Source organism: Nestor notabilis, unplaced genomic scaffold (assembly GCF_000696875.1).
Source record: "Nestor notabilis isolate BGI_N333 unplaced genomic scaffold, ASM69687v1 scaffold5938, whole genome shotgun sequence".
Lineage (NCBI taxonomy): Eukaryota > Metazoa > Chordata > Aves > Psittaciformes > Psittacidae > Nestor > Nestor notabilis.
In genome coordinates, this window is record NW_009938635.1 from 17947 (window position 1) to 25266 (window position 7320).

Consider the following 7320-nt stretch of genomic DNA (forward strand, 5'->3'; position numbering starts at 1 on the left):
GAATTAACAAGGTACAGCTCTACATCAGGTTTCTAGCTATTACGAATCTCCACTGATGAGGAGGTACGTGAAAAAAGTTGCAGAAGAAATAATTTATACAACTATTACTAGATCAGTTGAAGATGAATTGCCGAGAGTGATAGAAAATATTGCACTTCTTGAACTAAATAGAATACAAACCTCGTAACTGGTCAAATGAGGATGTCTACCACGCAAACTTTTACGCACAAGCCTAGACTCATGTCTCTGGTCAGTGGGAAGAAATAAGAATCCTATTATTCTCAGCTTCAAGATGCTTATAATAGATCAGATGATAAACTCTGTTTTGATAGTTGTCATGTTTCTCCCTTGATTAAAAGGGGAAGTCTAAGGAAACTAGGCAAAATATCAACCATTAAAGTTAGGAAAAATAAATCTCAGTCTAAGTAAACAGGTTGCACCTTTTTCAGAAGTATAACAATGAAGATTTATTCTTACCTTTGCCCTGTGCCAGAGTATTGGAACGTATTAATAAAACCACAAACACAATTACAGAGAAAATTCAGAAAATTGGAAAATACAAACAGAAATATTAATTGAAACAAACAGATTCTACATTCTAATTTTCTCTGAGATGTATTTACATTATAACAACTTTAGTCATCATCATCTTCCCTCTTCCATAGAGTCTTTTCTGGGAGTCACACCCCATAATCCAAATAAACAAGAGTGGTTTTAGGGCATCATTATGTAAAAATTAGTTTTGAAAAAAGTAATGTCTGAAGCTTTCCTCATCAGTTTAGTAAAGCTACCTAAATTATAAATAACCTCTGGCTGCGTCTGTTTTTCTGTAAAAATGCAGATAAAGATAGAGGGTGGAGACACTCTTTATTAGAATTATTTACTGAAGCTGCAGCAGTTAGAAGTGTGACCCTGGAGTCCTTTCTGCCTTAAGAGACTGAAAGCCCAAACACCAGACAGGTTTGAAACAGTCTTTATTGTGGGATGAAATGAAAGAACATTTACAGCGGTGGAAAAGTGACACAAAATCCAACTGACTAAAGTACGAGAGTGAATACAGTATGCTCAGCTTTGGGAAAAATACACTGAATTTTGTGCAAATGTGCTCTTTCTTTTCAAGACTGACCAAGAATGAATTCACTTTTTAATACCAAACATTGCTTTCTGCCTTTGAAGACATGAGGCCTATGAAGGTGATTTGCACAGCTCTCTGTGACATGCGAAAAGAATGATGAGAAGGCTGGATGGCCACATGTCGCGAGGATGTAGAGTGAGTGCAGAGGTGAGGGGAGGTATCCCTTGTATGGACAGGACCTGTTTTTATAATAAATATTAGTTTTGACTCTGATGTTACAGAACATCACAGAGGGTGACTTCCACCTGTGAACTGAATGGGAAAGGATTCAGCAGCTCTGGCTGTGTGGTGGGACAGGGGTGAGTGAGTCCCACTGGGCAATGCTGGCAGCAGGGTTTTCCTTCCACCCTGCTATACATGTGCCAGCCACTGAGCTGCCATTTTAATGACTGAGTGTGAGCCAGAATCCTGGGATTCAGGTTTGAATTAGAAGTGTTCAAGTGCACAGATATTTAGGACCTGCCCACTGCATTTCAGAGGGGAAAAATGTTAGCAGTGTGAGCATGACATGCTGTGTATAAAGCTCTGAAAACTGGTCCTGCACCATCTTATTCAATACTATGTAGTCAGGCTATGGTCCTATTTCCACTTAAGGTCAAGGAAGTGGTGTCTCTTGCAAGAATCATAGAATCATAGAATACCAGGTTGGAAGGGACCTCAAAGAGAAGAATGAGAAGGACCTTTCCCAGTTCCCGGGATGTAGCTGCTCTGCAGAACTCTTGGCTGTGTGGGGTGAGGATACCACAAACTCTGCAAACAAGCAGGATGTCATCTTGTGATAAAGGGCATTTTTGTCCAAATCAACCAATGGGTCAAGGTAGATGGGCCAAAGACATACCCACGAAACTAGTAACACACTGAATATTTGTTTCCTCTTGGTCTCTGGATTGTTGTTTTCACTGAGTTGGGTAATTGGTAAGACCCTTTAATAGAAGCACATGTAGCTTGGCAGTATGCTGTCAGTGTAGCCTACATTTATGTTTAGAGCTAAAAATTAAACCTATTAAGGTCTGTTTTTATACTCCACGTTGGTATCTCAATATCTGTGATGTCAGTTTTCTAGAACAAGATATGCAAAGAAGCAATAACTTTTTCACACATTTTGCAGTAGATAATATTTATGGTCTTCTGTTCTTTTTATTTGATCATGCTCTGCTGACATGTGCTGCTATGCAATGAAACCATCTGATCTCAGGGTCTGACTATGCAAAATGAAACTCTGGATCTCAGCTCTCTTGCTTCCGTCATATGTCATTAAATGCTGATATTTTCACTTCTCTGTGTAAATATTTCATATGATTTTAGAAGTTTAGCTTCAGGACATAGAGCAAAAAATAAAAGACAAGACAAAATAAAATAATTTAGGCTAGTTGGGAGGAAGGAAGAACAAATGCAGTAGGATAGTAATCTTTTTTTTTTTGCTTTTCAATTGGAATAGTATTTGAAAGGGATGATCTGTGAGCTTAAATCAATTGTTCCCTGGTTATTTTAAGACTATTGAGTCAATTTAGTTTGATGGTATAGGATTGGGCATGGAATTCACCCCACAATTTCTGCAGCCAAAACCTCCTGTTGTGAAAAGAAAGCAAGCTTTTATTACAGTGTTTCAAGAGAGAAAGTACTCGCTATCATCCAGGCCAGTATTTCAAGGGATTGATTAAAATCAATATAAACTACAACAAAGAATTTCAGTTATCTGTGTTAAGATCTAAAAGCAGTCTAAAATCTGAATTCACAAATTCCAGTCATCTATGCAGAAACTTTCTCCACACAAAAATAAGATCTACCTGCATGGGTTCGATATCTGAGTTACAGATGAAAGAATCAGTTTGTGCAGGCTACTAATTAATAAGAGCACAGTAAAATAGTGTTGAAATATTTTGTTTGCTTAGGTTGCTTGCTAAGCTTTGCCCAAAGAATACATAGATCACATTTGCAGCAATTAGAGTACACCACTACTTATGACACAGTGGCAGTAAAGAACAATACTGTTCAGCTATTTTGACAAGCTGATTTCTGCGGAAGCTCGGTTGTGGCATAAATTCAGCGTAACAGTCCATTACATGAAACTGTTTAATGTAATCTCACTTTTTCTGACTCTAACCAACCAATGAAATTAATGCAGGCTAAGAAGATAGGGTCTGCACTGCAGCCAGTAAAACAAAGCCTGTTTGAAAGTTACAGAGCAAACCTGACTGAAAATTAGGCAAATGTTTGTATGTTTAGCAGGGTACAGATTGAAAGGAAAAATAAATTTTTTTTCCTTTTGAATCTTTGCAGTTTAGGAGTTTTCTATGGCTCACTTTCTAATCCAAAGTGCATATCTTTTAGTTGGACTCCTGTCTGCTATCTCCTGAAACTTATCTGATAAGAAGAGCCATTTTTATCTTTCAAAGATAAAAAGAACTTTGAGTTGTAAAGGTGCGACTTGCTGGTAGAAGTGTATGGCACACCCCATTTGATTCATCGTGTAGTTAAAGACAGAAGGAACCTTAAACTTTGTGTTCTGATGGCAAATCTCGGAGCTGTTACATAGTCAATAATTTTGTTCTCTAACTTTTAAAGGTACATTTGCAGATAGAAAATGAGGAATATTGAAAAATGTTCCTTCTTTGTCAGTTTTTGATGTCAATAAAAAAAGCACCACAAACGCTTTTTCTCCAAGTTATTCTTACAAATTTTGACCCCTCTTCCCATTTTTTTTTCAGAGCACTTCTCAGTTGGATTGCAGTACTGCAGTCTACATTTCTGTTTATCCTTGTATTATACCCATTTCTGTTTCTATATGCTCAGGCTCTTGCTGCAGTCAATAGTCAATGTAATTGCAGAGATTTTACCCACCCTTCTTCTGTTATCTGTCTTCCTCATTTCTTTCCTTTACTTATAGTGTCCTCTATGCATATAGTTACTCATGCATTTACATGTGTATTCCTGGAATAGATAAAGCCTTTTTTTGCCAGCTCTCTGCTAGTGATCTAGCCAATGTTCCTGTAGCAGGACAGAGGAGCTCTCCTATAAGAAGCCAGCCTTCACCTCTCCAGCTGTGTCTAGACTTACCATCTGTTGTTGCAGTGCAATATATGGCATTATCTACCAAAGACTGGTAAAGGGCTGGCATGTACAATGATGACTTTTTGGATGCAGGGTTTACCTCCTGCAGAAATCAGAGCAAGCGCTACCCGTGACGGGACTAGCACATGCCTAGGTAACATCTCAGTCTGAGGCAGAGGTACCTCGGTACCTCTACACAGACAGAAGGAAGATTGCCTTGCTATACATATACTCCTAAAAGAAGGAGGACCAGTACCTGATTCATGCTCATACGGCCGGGCAACTGGCCTCAGCAGTTATCTATGAGTAGCACAGAATCAGATAGCAGCATGGATGAAGTAAAACCCTGTGCTCAGACTTGCTTCCTGGCCACCCTGTAATTTAACAGCATACCCTTGTGCACATGGTAACTTCCACTGACAAACTGCAGCATGTAAGAGGTGAAGTGCCAGAGCTGACACTGATTGTCACTGACACACATCACTCTGGGATGCAGCTCTGCTGATCACCCTTGGTCTGTGTGACCCTCTTCAATGCACCACTTGAGCTGTGCTCATGATTACCTTCCTTATGGATGAAGAACTTCTCCCATGGGCAGCCCCAGGGGCAGGGGATGGTGTCTGTTATGTCTCTTAGACATCTTGCAGTCTTGTGATACTGCACCATTGATGTCAAAGTGCTCTTCTAAGGGGATAAAATACATACCCCCATACTAAATTTTGCAATTAAAGGGAAAATTCACATAATTTGCTAGCCCCTTTCAGTTATTTTGGTGGGGAGTCTGGAAGCAGTACTCTACTGTATGGTTTTCTGTATGCTTGCCCTAGTGTCTGTAGACTAATATCTGTGCTCTTGGATTATTTTTATTTCACCCTTCAACTGAAAAGCAGAAATATGAGCACCTGTGCCCAGGGAAAGTCATTATGCTTTTGAGAACAACCAGTCACTCAAATATGTGACACAGTGGAAGCCAGTCAAGAGCAGAACTACAAGGACAGCTTGACGTACAGGCTGTGTACTAAGGATGCTGAGATATGCTGAGCACAAGTTAATAGAAAGAAGTGGTTGAGCTTTCTTTAGGGAATTGGGAAATGTGATTCAAATCTCTTTAGATAGAAGAGGAAACTGAACTCTGTCCACCCAGCAGCAAGGGTGATTTGGCTGATGTACACAAAGAGGTATGGGACAAGGGAGTAGAAAATGGGTCATCAACAACAGCTGCATATAAAAACCTATGTGAGTAGGTTTGCTCAGAACAAGACTGTTAGACTAAGCCATGAAGAGAAGCTGGTGGGGGAACTCCTTGTTTATAGACCTGTCTTGACTTTGGGGTAAACTTGTTTCTGACCTGAATGGTGTTATAAGGCATTTTCAGAGCCTGGGTGCATATGCTACTTAAACTGTCTGAAGAACTTCCTGGATAAAACTGTAAGGTGTCTCTGGAGTTCAGCTATCTTTGCTCAACAGTTTGGCATTAAGTACAAGAACCAGTTTTGTGCATTTGCAAAGGTGTTTATGGATTTGACTGAGTAGCCTTGCAGCGTTAATCTTCCTCCTCCTACGCTGTCAAGATGTCCTTTCTTATCATGTAGAAAATGCAGAAGTGACTCTGTATCACTATATACATTTGAGTCACAGGTTTTTGAAAAGCATGCCTAAAGGCAGCACATCACCTCTGAACCTGGCTCTGTAGTTCTCTGCAGTTAAACACAAATAACTCATGCAATGCATTTAGCCTTCATAACATAGAGAAAAGTAGAAATTCTCCTTTGAAAACTTAATCCCAGGGATTACTTTTATTCCCTTTCATAGTCGCTAGCTTATTAACAATAAAAATATATAATGTTCAAAGTAGAATATAAATGGTACCAAGATCAAATTAATGAAAACAAAAGGAACATTACACCAAAGATATGGTATTCTTTTGGGATGAATATGCTAATTTTTTCTGTAAGTGGAGGCTCGTATACACAGAAGTAGAAATTGCTCTAACTGAAGAGAGATAAATAACTTTATCTATTTCGTTAAAGCTTAATCTGATTAACAGCATGAGTCAGAGCTACCATAGGTCTACAAGGAAACAATAGGGGAAAATACATGGTCTTTACCCTGAATTCTCCATTCTCACTAAAGCCAGACAGTTTTGTGTGTTTGAAGAAAAAAATGGATTTGGGCATGTACTGTTACATCTTATACCAGTAAATAAGCCAAGGGGAGGACATTGGCTTGAGGACTGTCTCATGACTGTTTGTACTCTTCCTGGCACAGCTTCGACTCTTGTGACCTGACACTCTTGGGTGGTGCCAGGCTAGGGCTGATGGTGGGGACTGTTTCCAGAAGGGAGCCTGAAATGTGTCCCTGTTGCTCGTAGGCAAAGAGATCTGAGCTTTGTGCATATGAGGTGGCCAATAAAACTTGGGTTTGGGGTTAGAGACTACTCCCTGTTTTATTATATTTAGTAGCAAAGGTGTAGCCTAAACTTGCATCTTTGCTGCCATGTTAGCTTGGACTTGTGCCTGAGCCCAGCCTATTCTCTTGTCCACACAAGTCTGAGTGGTGGCTTGTGGTCTGGCTGTAGTCTGGAGAGAACCAAGTGGAAAAACTAAGCACAGAGAGTGGGACTAGCTCATCCTTCTGCTCTGCCCTCATGCGTGGTATGAGCACAGCTGGTGCAGTGCAGCTGGCTGAGGAACAGGGGTGAAACAGTACTCTGTGCTCATCACTGCTTGACCTCAGCTTCCTCTCCCAGCCATCCATGACTCCTCACCACCCAAATCATGCAGTTGAAGCCCCTACGCATTTAGTAACACCACAGAGTTTCCAGGTAGGTACCTGCAAAGACTGCAAAGACCTCAAGGAGGATTTCCAATCTCTCAGTGAATGAATTGCAATGAGTAATCTGACCATACTCCAATGATGTTCCAGATATCATAAGTAATTCTGGTGTTGTAAAGAGCCCAGCTGGTTTATGTTTCCTGACTGTGGGAGGTTTTTATTTTGTGTACCAAACTGTTTCTGTAGAAAAATTCTAAAAAACACGAAAGAATGGGTGAAGTGGTACAGAATAGAAAGAAAGTAATCAATGTGATGACGAGTCCTTCTGTGGAGAGCTAACTGTGTCTTCATAAAATAAT